An 18,183-nucleotide genomic window follows, 5' to 3' on the forward strand; every position below is an offset into this window, starting at 1 on the left:
GCTTTGAGCATTCCCTGTGAGACCAGTATTAGTTTCCGCTACACCTCTGCAGGTTCAGTTTATTCCTTGGACCTTCGCATTGACGATGAAACACAGAAATCGCATCGGAATTAAATACAAAAGGCACATTGCCGTCTTAAGTACAAGAATAGTGACTCTTCTTACAGTCGGTGCTTTGAGCAATCCCTGTGAGACCAGTATTAGTTTCCGCTACAACTCTGCAGGTGCAGTTTATTCCTTGGACCTTCACATTGACGATGAAACATAGAAATGGGATCGGAAGTAAATACAAAAGGCACAATGCTGCCTTAAGTACAAGAATAGAGACTCTTCTCACAGTCGGTGCTTTGAGCATCCCCTGTGAGCCAAGTATTAGTTTCCGATACACCACTGCAGGTTCAATGTATTCCTTGGACCTTCACATTGACGATGAAACAAAGAAATCGCATCGGAATCAAATACAAAAGGCACAATGCCGCCTTAAGTACAAGAATAGTGACTCTTCTTACAGTCGGTGCTTTGAGCATTCCCTGTGAGACCAGTAATAGTATCCGAAACACCACTGCAGGTTCAATATATTCCTTGGACATACACATTGACGATGAAACACAGAAATGGCATCGGAATTAAATACAAAAGGCACAATTCAGCCTTAAGTACAAGAATAGAGACTCTTCTTACAGTCGGTGCTTTGAGCATTCCCTGTGAGACCAGTATTAGTTTCCGATACACCACTACAGGTTCAATGTATTCCTTGGACCCTCACATTGACGATGAAACACAGAAATCGCATCGGAATCAAATACAAAAGGCACAATGCCGCCTTAAGTACATGAATAGAGACTCTTCTTACAGTCGGTGCTTCGAGCATTCCCTGTGAGACCAGTGATAGCATCCGATACACCACTGCAGGTTCAATCTATTCCTTGGACATACACATTGACGATGAAATACAGAAATGGAATCGGAATTAAATACAAAAGGCACAATGCCGCCTTAAGTACAAGAATAGAGACTCTTCTTACAGTCGGTGCTTTGAGCATTCCCTGTGAGACCAGTATTAGTTTCCGATACACCACGGCAGGTTCAATGTATTATTTGGACCATCACATTGACGATGAAGCACAGAAATGGCATCGGAATTAAATAAAAATCGCACAATGCCGCCTTAAGTACAAGAATAGAGAATCTTCTTCCAGTCGGTGCTTTGAGCATTCCCTGTGAGACCAGTAATAGTATCCGATACACCACTGCAGGTTCAATCTATTCCTTGGACATACACATTGACGATGTAACACAGAAATTATATCGGAATTAAATACAAAAGGAACAATGCCGCCTTAAGTACAAGAATAGAGACTCTTCTTACCGTCGGTGCTTTGAGCATTCCCTGTGAGACCAGTATTAGTTTCCGCTACACCTCTGCAGTTTCAGTTTATTCCTTGGACCTTCACATTGACGATGAAACACAATAATGGCATCGGAATTAAATACAAAAGGCACAATGCCGCCATAATTACAAGAATAGAGACTCTTTTTACAGTCTGTGCTTTGAGCATTCCCTGTGCGACCAGTATTAGTTTCCGATACACCACTGCAGGTTCGATGAATTCCTTGGACATTCACATTGACGACGAAACACTGAAATTACATCGGAATTAAATACAAAAGGCACAATGCCGCCTTAAGTACAAGAATACAGACTCTTCTTACAGTCGGCGCTTTGAGCATTCCCTGTGAGACCAGTAATAGTATCTGATACACCACTGCAGGTCCAATCTATTCCTTGGACATACACATTGACGATGAAACACAGAAATTACATCGGAATTAAATACAAAAGGAACAATGCCACCTTAAGTACAAGAATAGAGACTCTTCTTACCGCCGGTGCTTTTGAGCATTCCCTGTGAGACCAGTATTAGTTTCCGATACACCACTGGAGGTTCAATGAATTCCTTGGACATTCACATTGACGATGAAACACTGAAATTACATCGGAATCAAATACAAAAGGCACAATGCCGCCTTAAGTACAAGAATAGAGACTCTTCACACAGTCGGTGCGTTGAGCATTCCCTGTGAGACCAGTAATAGTATCCGATACACCACTGCAGGTTCAATCTATTCCTTGGACATACACATTGACGATGAAACACAGAAATGGCATCGGAATTAAATACAAAAGGCACAATGCCGCCTTAAGTATAAGAATAGAGACCCTTCTTAAAGTCGGTGCTTTGAGCATTCCCTGTGAGACCAGTACAGGTTTCCGATACACCACTGCAGGTTCAATGTATTCCTTGGACCTTCACATTGACGATGAAACACAGAAATGGCATCGGAATAAAATCCAAAACGCACAATTCCGCCTTAAGTACAAGTATAGAGACTCTTCTTACAGTCGGTGCTTTGAGCATTTCCTGTGAGACCAGTAATAGTATCCGATAAACCACTGCAGGTTCAATCTATTCCTTGGACATACACATTGACGACGAAACACAGAAATACATCGGAATTAAATAGAAAAGGAACAAGGCCGCCTTAAGTACAAGAATAGAGACTCTTCTTACCGTCGGTGCTTTGAGCATTGCCTGTGAGACCATTATTAGTTTCCGATACACCACTGGAGGTTAAATGAATTCCTTGGACATTCTCATTGACGATGAAACACTGAAATTACATCGGAATTAAATACAAAAGGCACAATGCTGCCTTAAGTACAAGAATAGAGGCTCTTCTTACAGTCTGTGCTTTGAGCATTCCCTGTGAGACCAGTATTAGTTTCCGCTACACCTCTGCAGGTTCAGTTTATTCCTAGGACCTTCACATTGACGATGAAACACAGAAATCGCATCGGAATTAAATACAAAAGGCACAATGCCGCCTTAAGTACAAGAATAGTGCCTCTTCTTACTGTCGGTGCTTTGAGCACTCCCTGTGAGACCAGTATTAGTTTCCGATACACCACTGCAGGTTCAATGTATTCCTTGGACCTTCACATTGACGATGAAACACAGAAATCGCATCGGAATCAAATTCAAAAGGCACATGCCGCCTTAAGTACAAGAATAGAGACTCTTCTTACAGTCGGTGCTTTGAGCATTCCCTGTGAGACCAGTAGTAGTATCCGATACACCACTGCAGGTTCAATCTATTCCTTGGACATACACATTGACGATAAAACACAGAAATGGCATCGGAATTAAATACAAAAGGCACAATGCCGCCTTAAGTACAAGAATAGAGACTCTTCCTACAGTCGGTGCTTTGAGCATTATCTGTGAGACCACTATTAGTTTCCGATACACCACTACAGGTTCAATGTATTCATTGGACCTTCACATTGACGATGAAACACAGAAATCGCATCGGAATCAAATACAAAAGGCACAATGCCGCCTTAAGTACAAGAATAGAGACTCTTCTTACAGTCGGTGCTTTGAGCATTCCCTGTGAGACCAGTAATAGTATCCGATACACCACTGCCGGTTCAATCTATTCCTTGGACATACACATTGACGATGAAACACAGAAATGGCATCGGAATTAAATACAAAATGCACAATGCCGCCTTAAGTACAAGAATAGGGACTCTTCTTACAGTCGGTGCTTTGAGCATTCCCTCTGACACCAGTATTAGTTTCCGATATACCACTGCAGGTTCAGTGTATTCTTTGGACTTCACATTGACGATGAAACACTGAAATTACATCGGACTTAAATACTAAGGGAACAATGTCGCCTTAAGTACAAGAGTAGAGACTCTTCTTACCGTCGGTGCTTTGAGTATTACCTGTGAGACCAGTATTAGTTTCCGATACACCACTGTAGCTTCAATGTATTCCTTGGACATACACATTGACGATGAAACACTGAAATTACATCGGAATTAAATACAAAGGGCACAATGACGCCTTAACTACAAGAAGAATGAGACTTCTTAGAGTCTGTGCTTTGATCCTTTCCTGTGAGACCAGTATTAGTCTCCGATATACCACTGCAGGTTAAATGTATTCCATGGTCCTTCACATTGACGATGAAACACAGAAATCGCAACGGAATTAAACACCAAAGGCACAATGCCTCCTTAAGTACAAGAATAGAGACTCTTCTTACCGTCGGTGCTTAGAGCATTCCCTGTAAGACCAGTATTAGTTTCCGATAAACCACTGGAGGTTCAATGAATTCCTTGGACATACATATTGACGATGATACACTAAAATTACATCGGAATTAAATACAAAAGGCACAATGAGGCCTTATGTACAAGGATAGAGACTCTTCTTACAGTCGGTGCTTTGAGCATTCCCTGTGAGACCAGTATTAGTTTCCGATACACCACTGCAGGTTCAATGTATTCCTTGGACCTACATATTGACGATGAAACACTGAAATTACATCGGAATTATATACAAAAGGCACAATGCCGCCATAAGTGCAAGAAGAGTGAGACTTCTTAGAGTCTGTGTTTTGATCCTTTCCTGTGCGACCCGTATTAGTTTTCGATACGCCACTGCAGGTTCAATGTATTCCTTGAACCTTCAAATTGACGATGATACACAGAATTCGCAACGGAATTAAATACAAAAGGCATGATGCCGCCTTAAGTACAAGAATACAGACTCTACTTACAGTCGGTGCTTTGAGCATTCCCTGTGAGACCAGTATTAGTTTCCGATACACCACTGCAGGTTCAATGTATTCCTTGGACCTTCACATTGACGATGAAACACAGAAATCGCATCGGAATTAAGTCCAAAACGCACAATGCCGCATTAAGTACAAGAATACAGACTCTACTTACAGTCGGTGCATTGAGCATTCCCTGTGAGACCAGTATTAGTTTCCTATACACATTTACAGGTTCAATGTATTCCTTGGACCTTCACATTGACAATGAAACACAGAAATCGCAACGGAATTAAATCCAAAACGCACAATGCCGCCTTAAGTACAAGAATACAGACTCTACTTACAGTCGGTGCTTTGAGCATTCCCTGTGAGACTAGTATTAGTTTCCGATACACCACTACAGGTTCAATGTATTCCTTGGACCTTCACATTGACGATGAAACACAGAAATCACATCGGAATTAAATACCAAAGGCACAATGCCCCCTTATGTACAAGAATAGAGGCTCTTCTTACCGTCGGTGCTTTGAGCATTCCTGTGGGACCAGTATTAGTTTCCGATACACCACTGCAGGTTCAATGTATTCCTTGGACATACACATTGACGATGAAACACTGAAATTACATCGGAATTATATACAAAAGGCACAATGCCGCCATAAGTGCGAGAAGAGTGAGACTTCTAAGAGTCTGTGTTTTGATCCTTTCCTGTGCGACCCGTATTAGTTTTCGATACGCCACTGCATGTTCAATGTATTCCTTGGACCTTCACATTGACGATGATACACAGAATTCGCAACGGAACTAAATACAAAAGGCACAATGCCACCTTAAGTACAAGAATAGAGACTCTTCTTATAGTCGGTGTTTTGAGGTTTCCCTGTGAGACTAGTATTAGTTTCCGATACACCTCTGCAGGTTCAATGTATTTCTTGGACCTTCACATTGACGATTAAACACAGAAATCGCATCGGAATTAAATACAAAAGGCACAATGCCGCCTTAAGTAGAAGAATAGAGACTCTTCTTACTGTCGGTGCTTTGAGCATTCCCTGTGGGACCAGTATTAGTTTCCGAAACATCACTGCAGGTTCAGTGTATTCCTTGGACTGTCACATTGACGATGAAACACAGTAATGGCATCGGAATTAAATACAAAAGGCACAATGCCGCCTTAAGTACAAGAATAGAGACTCTTCTTACAGTCTGTGCTTTGAGCATTCCCTGTGCGACCAGTATTAGTTTCCGATACACCACTGGAGGTTCAATGAATTCCTAGGACATTCACATTGACGATGAAACACTGAAATTACATCGGAATTAAATACAAAAGGCACAATGCCGCCTTAAGTACAAGAATAGAGACTCTTCTTACAGTCGGCGCTTTGAGGATTCCCTGTGAGACCAGTAATAGTATCCGATACACCACTGCAGGTCCAATCTATTCCTTGGACATACACATTGACGATGAAACACAGAAATTACATCGGAATTAAATACAAAAGGAACAATGCCGCGTTAAGTACAAGAATAGAGACTCTTCTTACAGTCGGTGCTTTGAGCATTCCCTGTGAGGCCAGTATTAGTTTCCGACACACCACTGGAGTTTCAATGAATTCCTTGGACATTCCCATTGACGACGAAACACTGAAATAACATCGGAATGAAATAAGAAAGGCACAATACCGCCTTAAGTACAAGAATAGAGACTCTTCTTACAGTCGGTGATTTCAGGATTCCCTGTGAGACCAGTAATAGTATCCGATACACCACTGCAGGTTCAATCTATTCCTTGGACATACACATTGACGATGATACACAGAAATTACATCGGAATTAAATACAAAAGGGACAATGCCGCCTTAAGTACAAGAACAGAGACTCTTCTTACCGTCGGTGCTTTGAGCATTCCCTGTGAGACCAGTATTAGTTTCCGCTACACCTCTGCAGGTTCAGTTTATTCCTAGGACCTTCACATTGACAATGAAACACAGAAATCGCATCGGAATTAAACACCAAAGGCACAATGCCTCCTTAAGTACAAGAATAGTGACCCTTCTTACAGTCGGTGCTTTGAGCATTCCCTGTGAGACCAGTAGTAGTATCCGATACACCACTGCAGGTTCAATCTATTCCTTGGACATACACATTGACGATAAAACACAGAAATGGCATCGGAATTAAATACAAAAGGCACAATGCCGCCTTAAGTACAAGAATAGAGACTCTTCCTACAGTCGGTGCTTTGAGCATTATCTGTGAGACCACTATTAGTTTCCGATACACCACTACAGGTTCAATGTATTCATTGGACCTTCACATTGACGATGAAACACAGAAATCGCATCGGAATCAAATACAAAAGGCACAATGCCGCCTTAAGTACAAGAATAGAGACTCTTCTTACAGTCGGTGCTTTGAGCATTCCCTGTGAGACCAGTAATAGTATCCGATACACCACTGCCGGTTCAATCTATTCCTTGGACATACACATTGACGATGAAACACAGAAATGGCATCGGAATTAAATACAAAATGCACAATGCCGCCTTAAGTACAAGAATAGGGACTCTTCTTACAGTCGGTGCTTTGAGCATTCCCTCTGACACCAGTATTAGTTTCCGATATACCACTGCAGGTTCAGTGTATTCTTTGGACTTCACATTGACGATGAAACACTGAAATTACATCGGACTTAAATACTGAGGGAACAATGTCGCCTTAAGTACAAGAGTAGAGACTCTTCTTACCGTCGGTGCTTTGAGTATTACCTGTGAGACCAGTATTAGTTTCCGATACACCACTGTAGCTTCAATGTATTCCTTGGACATACACATTGACGATGAAACACTGAAATTACATCGGAATTAAATACAAAGGGCACAATGACGCCTTAACTACAAGAAGAATGAGACTTCTTAGAGTCTGTGCTTTGATCCTTTCCTGTGAGACCAGTATTAGTCTCCGATATACCACTGCAGGTTAAATGTATTCCATGGTCCTTCACATTGACGATGAAACACAGAAATCGCAACGGAATTAAACACCAAAGGCACAATGCCTCCTTAAGTACAAGAATAGAGACTCTTCTTACCGTCGGTGCTTAGAGCATTCCCTGTAAGACCAGTATTAGTTTCCGATAAACCACTGGAGGTTCAATGAATTCCTTGGACATACATATTGACGATGATACACTAAAATTACATCGGAATTAAATACAAAAGGCACAATGAGGCCTTATGTACAAGGATAGAGACTCTTCTTACAGTCGGTGCTTTGAGCATTCCCTGTGAGACCAGTATTAGTTTCCGATACACCACTGCAGGTTCAATGTATTCCTAGGACATACATATTGACGATGAAACACTGAAATTACATCGGAATTATATACAAAAGGCACAATGCCGCCATAAGTGCAAGAAGAGTGAGACTTCTTAGAGTCTGTGTTTTGATCCTTTCCTGTGCGACCCGTATTAGTTTTCGATACGCCACTGCAGGTTCAATGTATTCCTTGAACCTTCAAATTGACGATGATACACAGAATTCGCAACGGAATTAAATACAAAAGGCATGATGCCGCCTTAAGTACAAGAATACAGACTCTACTTACAGTCGGTGCTTTGAGCATTCCCTGTGAGACCAGTATTAGTTTCCGATACACCACTGCAGGTTCAATGTATTCCTTGGACCTTCACATTGACGATGAAACACAGAAATCGCATCGGAATCAGATACAAAAGGCACAATGCCGGCTTAAGTACAAGAATAGAGACTCTTCTTACAGTCGGTGCTTTGAGCATTCACTGTGAGACCAGTAATAGTATCCGATACACGATTGCAGGTTCAATCTATTCCTTGGACATACACATTGACAACGAAACACTGAAATTACATGGGAATTAAATACAAAAGGAACAATGCCGCCTTAAGTACAAGAAAAGAGACTCTTCTTACAGTCGGTGCTTTGAGCATTCCCTGTGAGACCAGTATTAGTTTCCGATACACCACTGCAGGTTCAATGTATTCCTTGGACCTTCACATTGACGATGAAACACAGAAATGGCATCAGAATCAAATACAAAAGGCACAATACCGCCTTAAGTACAAGAATAGAGACTCTTCTTACAGTCGGTGTTTTGAGCATTCCCTGTGAGACCAGTAATAGTATCCGATACACCACTGCAGGTTCAATCTATTCCTTGGACATACACATTGACGATGAAACACTGAAATACATCGGAATTAAATACAAAAGAAACAATGCCGCCATAAGTACAAGAATACAGACTCTTCTTATAGTCGGTGCTTTAAGCATTCCATGTGAGACCAGTATTAGTTTTGATACACCACTACAGGTTCAATGTATTCCTTGGACCTTCACATTGACGATGAAACACAGAAATCGCATCGGAATTAAGTCCAAAACGCACAATGCCGCATTAAGTACAAGAATACAGACTCTACTTACAGTTGGTGCATTGAGCATTCCCTGTGAGACCAGTATTAGTTTCCTATACACATTTACAGGTTCAATGTATTCCTTGGACCTTCACATTGACAATGAAACACAGAAATCGCAACGGAATTAAATCCAAAACGCACAATGCCGCCTTAAGTACAAGAATACAGACTCTACTTACAGTCGGTGCTTTGAGCATTCCCTGTGAGACTAGTATTAGTTTCCGATACACCACTACAGGTTCAATGTATTCCTTGGACCTTCACATTGACGATGAAACACAGAAATCACATCGGAATTAAATACCAAAGGCACAATGCCCCCTTATGTACAAGAATAGAGGCTCTTCTTACCGTCGGTGCTTTGAGCATTCCTGTGGGACCAGTATTAGTTTCCGATACACCACTGCAGGTTCAATGTATTCCTTGGACATACACATTGACGATGAAACACTGAAATTACATCGGAATTATATACAAAAGGCACAATGCCGCCATAAGTGCAAGAAGAGTGAGACTTCTAAGAGTCTGTGTTTTGATCCTTTCCTGTGCGACCCGTATTAGTTTTCGATACGCCACTGCAGGTTCAATGTATTCCTTGGACCTTCACATTGACGATGATACACAGAATTCGCAACGGAACTAAATACAAAAGGCACAATGCCACCTTAAGTACAAGAATAGAGACTCTTCTTATAGTCGGTGTTTTGAGGTTTCCCTGTGAGACTAGTATTAGTTTCCGATACACCTCTGCAGGTTCAATGTATTTCTTGGACCTTCACATTGACGATTAAACACAGAAATCGCATCGGAATTAAATACAAAAGGCACAATGCCGCCTTAGTAGAAGAATAGAGACTCTTCTTACTGTCGGTGCTTTGAGCATTCCCTGTGGGACCAGTATTAGTTTCCGAAACATCACTGCAGGTTCAGTGTATTCCTTGGACTGTCACATTGACGATGAAACACAGTAATGGCATCGGAATTAAATACAAAAGGCACAATGCCGCCTTAAGTACAAGAATAGAGACTCTTCTTACAGTCTGTGCTTTGAGCATTCCCTGTGCGACCAGTATTAGTTTCCGATACACCACTGGAGGTTCAATGAATTCCTAGGACATTCACATTGACGATGAAACACTGAAATTACATCGGAATTAAATACAAAAGGCACAATGCCGCCTTAAGTACAAGAATAGAGACTCTTCTTACAGTCGGCGCTTTGAGGATTCCCTGTGAGACCAGTAATAGTATCCGATACACCACTGCAGGTCCAATCTATTCCTTGAACATACACATTGACGATGAAACACAGAAATTACATCGGAATTAAATACAAAAGGAACAATGCCGCGTTAAGTACAAGAATAGAGACTCTTCTTACAGTCGGTGCTTTGAGCATTCCCTGTGAGGCCAGTATTAGTTTCCGACACACCACTGGAGTTTCAATGAATTCCTTGGACATTCACATTGACGACGAAACACTGAAATAACATCGGAATGAAATAAGAAAGGCACAATACCGCCTTAAGTACAAGAATAGAGACTCTTCTTACAGTCGGTGATTTCAGCATTCCCTGTGAGACCAGTAATAGTATCCGATACACCACTGCAGGTTCAATCTATTCCTTGGACATACACATTGACGATGATACACAGAAATTACATCGGAATTAAATACAAAAGGAACAATGCCGCCTCAAGTACAAGAACAGAGACTCTTCTTACCGTCGGTGCTTTGAGCATTCCCTGTGAGACCAGTATTAGTTTCCGCTACACCTCTGCAGGTTCAGTTTATTCCTAGGACCTTCACATTGACAATGAAACACAGAAATCGCATCGGAATTAAACACCAAAGGCACAATGCCTCCTTAAGTACAAGAATAGTGACTCTTCTTACAGTCGGTGCTTTGAGCATTCCCTGTGAGACCAGTAATAGTATCCGATAAACCACTGCTGGTTCAATCTATTCCTTGACATTGACGATGAAACACAGAAATTACATCGGAATTAAATACAAAAGGATAAATGCCGCCTTAAGTACAAGAATAGAGACTCTTCTTACAGTCTGTGCATTGAGCATTCCCTGTGAGCCCAGTATTAGTTTCCGCTACACCTCTGCAGGTTCAGTTTATTCCTTGGACCTTCACATTGCCGATGAAACGCAGAAATGGCATCGGAATTAAATATTAAAGGCACAATGCAGCCTTAAGTACAAGAATAGAGACTCTTCTTACAGTCGGTGCTTTGAGAATTCCCTGCGAGACCAGTATTAGTTTCCGATACACCACTGCAAGTTCAATGTATTCCTTGGACCTTCACATTGACGATGAAACACAGAAATCGCATCGGAATCAAATTGAAAAGGCACAATGCCGCCTTAAGTACAAGAATAGAGACTCTTCTTACAGTCGGTGCTTTGAGCATTCCCTGTGAGACCAGTAATAGTATCCGATACACCACTGCAGGTTCAATCTATTCCTTGGACATACACATTGACGATAAAACACAGAAATGGCATCGGAATAAAATTCAAAAGGCTCAATGCCGCCTTAAGGACAAGAATAGAGACTGTTCTTACAGTCGGTGCTTTGAGCATTCCCTGTGAGACCAGTATTAGTTTCCGCTACACCTCTGCAGGTTCAGTTTATTCCTAGGACCTTCACATTGACGATGAAACACAGAAATCGCATCGGAATTAAATACAAAAGGCACAATGCCGACTTAAGTACAAGAATAGTGCCTCTTCTTACTGTCGGTGCTTTGAGCATTCCCTGTGAGACCAGTAATAGCATCCGATACACCACTGCAGGCTCAATCTATTCCTTGGACATACACATTGACGATGAAACACAGAAATTAGATCGGAATTAAATTCAAAAGGAACAATGCCGCCTTAAGTACAAGAATGGAGACTTTTCCTACAGTCTGTGCTTTGAGCATTCCCTATGAGACCAGTATTAGTTTCCGCAACACCTCTGCAGGTTCAGTTTATTCCTTGGACCTTCACATTGCCGACGAAACACAGAAATGGCATCGGAATTAAATACGAAAGGCACAATACAGCCTTAAGTACAAGAATAGAGACTCTTCTTGCAGTCGGTGCTTTGAGCATTCCCTGTGAGACCAGTATTAGTTTCCGATACACCACTGCAGGTTCAATGTATTCCTTGGACCTTCACATTGACGATGAAACACAGAAATCGCATCGGAATCAAATACAAAAGGCACAATGCCGCCTTAAGTACAAGAATAGAGACTCTTCTTACAGTCGGTGCTTTGAGCATTCCCTGTGAGACCAGTAATAGTATCCGATACACCACTGCCGGTTCAATCTATTCCTTGGACATACACATTGACGATGAAACACAGAAATGGCATCGGAATTAAATACAAAATGCACAATGCCGCCTTAAGTACAAGAATAGAGACTCTTCCTACAGTCGGTGCTTTGAGCATTCCCTGTGAGACCACTATTAGTTTCCGATACACCACTACAGGTTCAATGTATTCCTTGGACCTTCACATTGACGATGAAACACAGAAATCGCATCGGAATCAAATAGAAAAGGCACAATGCCGCCTTAAGTACAAGAATAGAGACTCTTCTTACAGTCGGTGCTTTGAGCATTCCCTGTGAGACCAGTAATAGTATCCGATACACCACTGCAGGTTCAATGTATTCCCTGGACCTTCACATTGACGATGAAACACAGAAATGGCATCGGAATTAAATACAAAACGCACAATGCCGCCTTAAGTACAAGAATAGGGACTCTTCTTACAGTCGGTGCTTTGAGCATTCCCTCTGACACCAGTATTAGTTTCCGATACACCACTGCAGGTTCAGTGTATTCTTGGAACTTCACATTGACGATGAAACACTGAAATTAAATCGGACTTAAATACTAAGGGAACAATGTCGCCTTAAGTACAAGAGTAGAGACTCTTCTTACCGTCGGTGCTTTGAGTATTACCTGTGAGACCAGTATTAGTTTCCGATACACCACTGTAGCTTCAATGTATTCCTTGGACATACACATTGACGATGAAACACTGAAATTACATCGGAATTAAATACAAAGGGCACAATGACGCCTTAACTACAAGAAGAATGAGACTTCTTAGAGTCTGTGCTTTGATCCTTTCCTGTGAGACCAGTATTAGTCTCCGATATACCACTGCAGGTTAAATGTATTCCATGGTCCTTCACATTGACGATGAAACACAGAAATCGCATCGGAATTACATACAAAAGGCACAATGGCGCCCTAAGTACAAAAATGGAGACTCATCTTACAATCGGTACTTCGAGCATTCCCTGAGAGACCAATATTAATTTCCGCTACACCACTGCCGGTTCAATGTATTCCTTGGACCTTCACATTGACGATGAAACACAGAAATCGCAACGGAATTAAACACCAAAGGCACAATGCCTCCTTAAGTACAAGAATAGAGACTCTTCTTACCGTCGGTGCTTAGAGCATTCCCTGTAAGACCAGTATTAGTTTCCGATAAACCACTGGAGGTTCAATGAATTCCTTGGACATACATATTGACGATGATACACTAAAATTACATCGGAAGTAAATACAAAAGGCACAATGAGGCCTTATGTACAAGGATAGAGACTCTTCTTACAGTCGGTGCTTTGAGCATTCCCTGTGAGACCAGTATTAGTTTCCGATACACCACTGCAGGTTCAATGTATTCCTTGGACATACATATTGACGATGAAACACTGAAATTACATCGGAATTATATACAAAAGGCACAATGCCGCCATAAGTGCAAGAAGAGTGAGACTTCTTAGAGTCTGTGTTTTGATCCTTTCCTGTGCGACCCGTATTAGTTTTCGATACGCCACTGCAGGTTCAATGTATTCCTTGAACCTTCAAATTGACGATGATACACAGAATTCGCAACTTAATTAAATACAAAAGGCATGATGCCGCCTTAAGTACAAGAATACAGACTCTACTTACAGTCGGTGCTTTGAGCATTCCCTGTGAGACCAGTATTAGTTTCCGATACACCACTGCAGGTTCAATGTATTCCTTGGACCTTCACATTGACGATGAAACACAGAAATCGCATCGGAATCAGATACAAAAGGCACAATGCCGCCTTAAGTACAAGAATAGAGACTCTTCTTACAGTCGGTGCTTTGAGCATTCACTGTGAGACCAGTAATAGTATCCGATACACGATTGCAGGTTCAATCTATTCCTTGGACATACACATTGACAACGAAACACTGAAATTACATGGGAATTAAATACAAAAGGAACAATGCCGCCTTAAGTACAAGAAAAGAGACTCTTCTTACAGTCGGTGCTTTGAGCATTCCCTGTGAGACCAGTATTAGTTTCCGATACACCACTGCAGGTTCAATGTATTCCATGGACCTTCACATTGACGATGAAACACAGAAATGGCATCAGAATCAAATACAAAAGGCACAATACCGCCTTAAGTACAAGAATAGAGACTCTTCTTACAGTCGGTGTTTTGAGCATTCCCTGTGAGACCAGTAATAGTATCCGATACACCACTGCAGGTTCAATCTATTCCTTGGACATACACATTGACGATGAAACACTGAAATATATCTAAATTAAATACAAAAGAAACAATGCCGCCATAAGTACAAGAATACAGACTCTTCTTATAGTCGGTGCTTTAAGCATTCCATGTGAGACCAGTATTAGTTTTGATACACCACTACAGGTTCAATGTATTCCTAGGACCTTCACATTGACGATGAAACACAGAAATCGCATCGGAATTAAGTCCAAAACGCACAATGCCGCATTAAGTACAAGAATACAGACTCTACTTACTGTCGGTGCATTGAGCATTCCCTGTGAGACCAGTATTAGTTTCCTATACACATTTACAGGTTCAATGTATTCCTTGGACCTTCACATTGACAATGAAACACAGAAATCGCAACGGAATTAAATCCAAAACGCACAATGCCGCCTTAAGTACAAGAATACAGACTCTACTTACAGTCGGTGCTTTGAGCATTCCCTGTGAGACCAGTATTAGTTTCCGATACACCACTACAGGTTCAATGTATTCCTTGGACCTTCACATTGACGATGAAACACAGAAATCACATCGGAATTAAATACCAAAGGCACAATGCCCCCTTATGTACAAGAATAGAGGCTCTTCTTACCGTCGGTGCTTTGAGCATTCCTGTGAGACCAGTATTAGTTTCCGATACACCACTGCAGGTTCAATGTATTCCTTGGACATACACATTGACGATGAAAGACTGAAATTACATCGGAATTATATACAAAAGGCACAATGCCGCCATAAGTGCAAGAAGAGTGAGACTTCTAAGAGTCTGTGTTTTGATCCTTTCCTGTGCGACCCGTATTAGTTTTCGATACGCCACTGCAGGTTCAATGTATTCCTTGGACCTTCACATTGACGATGATACACAGAATTCGCAACGGAACTAAATACAAAAGGCACAATGCCACCTTAAGTACAAGAATAGAGACTCTTCTTATAGTCGGTGCTTTGAGGTATCCCTGTGAGACTAGTATTAGTTTCCGATACACCTCTGCAGGTTCAATGTATTTCTTGGACCTTCACATTGACGATTAAACACAGAAATCGCATCGGAATTAAATACAAAAGGCACAATGCCGCCTTAAGTAGAAGAATAGAGACTCTTCTTACTGTCGGTGCTTTGAGCATTCCCTGTGGGACTAGTATTAGTTTCCGAAACATCACTGCAGGTTCAGTGTATTCCTTGGACTGTCACATTGACGATGAAACACAGTAATGGCATCGGAATTAAATACAAAAGGCACAATGCCGCCTTAAGTACAAGAATAGAGACTCTTCTTACAGTCTGTGCTTTGAGCTTTCCCTGTGCGACCAGTATTAGTTTCCGATACACCACTGGAGGTTCAATGAATTCCTAGGACATTCACATTGACGATGAAACACTGAAATTACATCGGAATTAAATACAAAAGGCACAATGCCGCCTTAAGTACAAGAATAGAGACTCTTCTTACAGTCGGCGCTTTGAGCATTCCCTGTGAGACCAGTAATAGTATCCGATACACCACTGCAGGTTCAATCTATTCCTTGGACATACACATTGACGATGAAACACAGAAATTACATCGGAATTAAATACAAAAGGAACAATGCCGCCTTAAGTACAAGAACAGAGACTCTTCTTACCGTCGGTGCTTTGAGCATTCCCTGTGAGACCAGTATTAGTTTCCGCTACGCCTCTGCAGGTTCAGTTTATTCCTAGGACCTTCACATTGACAATGAAACACAGAAATCGCATCGGAATTAAATACAAAAGGCACAATGCCGCCTTAAGTACAAGAATAGTGACTCTTCTTACAGTCGGTGCTTTGAGCATTCCCTGTGAGACCAGTAATAGTATCCGATAAACCACTGCTGGTTCAATCTATTGCTTGACATTGACGATGAAACACAGAAATTACATCGGAATTAAATACAAAAGGATAAATGCCGCCTTAAGTACAAGAATAGAGACTCTTCTTACAGTCTGTGCATTGAGCATTCCCTGTGAGACCAGTATTAGTTTCCGCTACACCTCTGCAGGTTCAGTTTATTCCTTGGACCTTCACATTGCCGATGAAACGCAGAAATGGCATCGGAATTAAATATTAAAGGCACAATGCAGCCTTAAGTACAAGAATAGAGACTCTTCTTACAGTCGGTGCTTTGAGAATTCCCTGCGAGACCAGTATTAGTTTCCGATACACCACTGCAAGTTCAACGTATTCCTTGGACCTTCACATTGACGATGAAACACAGAAATCGCATCGGAATCAAATTGAAAAGGCACAATGCCGCCTTAAGTACAAGAATAGAGACTCTTCTTACAGTCGGTGCTTTGAGCATTCCCTGTGAGACCAGTAATAGTATCCGATACACCACTGCAGGTTCAATCTATTCCTTGGACATACACATTGACGATAAAACACACAAATGGCATCGGAATAAAATTCAAAAGGCTCAATGCCGCCTTAAGTACAAGAATAGAGACTGTTCTTACAGTCGGTGCTTTGAGCATTCCCTGTGAGACCAGTATTAGTTTCCGCTACACCTCTGCAGGTTCAGTTTATTCCTTGGACCTTCACATTGACGATGAAACACAGAAATGGCATCGGAATTAAATTCAAAAGGCACAATGTCGCCTTAAGTACAAGAATAGAGACTCTTCTTACAGTCGGTGCTTAGAGCATTCCCTGTGAGACCAGTATTAGTTTCCGATACACCACTGCAGGTTCAATGTATTCCTTGGACCTTCACATTGACGATGAAACACAGAAATCACATCGGAATTAAATCCAAAACGCACAATACCGCCTAAAGTACAAGAATACAGACTTTACTTACAGTCGGTGCTTTGAGCATTCCCTGTGAGACCAGTATTAGTTTCCGATACACCACTGCAGGTTCAATGAATTCCTTGGACCTTCACATTGACGATGAAACACAGAAATCGCATCGGAATCAAATACAAAAGGCACAATGCCGCCTTAAGTACAAGAATAGAGACTCTTCTTACAGTCGGTGCTTTGAGCATTCCCCGTGAGACCAGTAATAGTATCCGATACACCACTGTAGGTTCAAATTATTCCTTGGACATACACATTGACGATGAAACACTGAAATTACATCGGACTTAAATACAAAAGGAAGAATGTCGCCTTAAGTACAAGAGTACAGACTCTTCTTACCGTCGGTGCTTTGAGCATTCCCTGTGAGACCAGTATTAGTTTCCGATACACCACTGTAGGTTCAATGTATTCCTTGGACATACACATTGACGATGAAACACTGAAATTACATCGGAATTAAATACAAAGGGCATAATGACGCTTTAATTACAAGAAGAATGAGACTTCTTAGAGTCTGTGCTTTGATCCTTTCCTGTGAGACCAGTATTAGTATCCGATATACCACTGCAGGTTAAATGTATTCCATGACGATGAAACACAGAAATCGCATCGGAATTAAACACCAAAGGCACAATGCCTCCTTAAGTAATAGAATAGAGACTCTTCT

This window comes from Schistocerca americana, unplaced genomic scaffold (genome assembly GCF_021461395.2).
Source record: "Schistocerca americana isolate TAMUIC-IGC-003095 unplaced genomic scaffold, iqSchAmer2.1 HiC_scaffold_13, whole genome shotgun sequence".
In the NCBI taxonomy this organism is placed as follows: domain Eukaryota; kingdom Metazoa; phylum Arthropoda; class Insecta; order Orthoptera; family Acrididae; genus Schistocerca; species Schistocerca americana.